The sequence below is a fragment of the Etheostoma spectabile genome, chromosome 6, assembly GCF_008692095.1.
Source record: "Etheostoma spectabile isolate EspeVRDwgs_2016 chromosome 6, UIUC_Espe_1.0, whole genome shotgun sequence".
Lineage (NCBI taxonomy): Eukaryota > Metazoa > Chordata > Actinopteri > Perciformes > Percidae > Etheostoma > Etheostoma spectabile.
The window spans coordinates 12,776,350-12,776,657 of record NC_045738.1 but is presented as its reverse complement, the minus strand read 5'-3'; the positions used below and the strand labels follow the sequence as shown (position 1 = coordinate 12,776,657).

Below are 308 nucleotides of genomic sequence, written 5' to 3'. Positions count from 1 at the left end.
TCAAGAGGAGTAAACTGAAGGTTTTGCCATGGCCTTCTCAATTGCCTGACCTCAACATAATTGTAAATCTATGAATAGACCTAAAAAGAGCAGTGCGTGACAGACAGCCCAGAAAACTCAAAGAACTGGTAGACTTTTGTAAGGAAGAATGGGCGAAGATACCTCAAACAAGAACTGGAAGACTCTTGGCTGGCTATAAGAAGCGTTTCCAAGCTGTGATACTTGCCAAAGGGGGCAGTACAAGGTATCAACTCTGCAGGGTGCCCAAACTTTTGAAGATAGCATTTTTTTGTTTTCTGTTATTTTGA

General features: G+C 41.6%; 1 protein-coding gene across 1 annotated transcript in view; it reads right to left on the bottom strand.

Moving 5' to 3' along the window:
- Positions 1–308, bottom strand: part of ddx61 (DEAD (Asp-Glu-Ala-Asp) box helicase 61) — a gene marked incomplete at its 5' end in the record, with an annotated part of 12,595 nt that overhangs the window by 6,680 nt on the left and 5,607 nt on the right.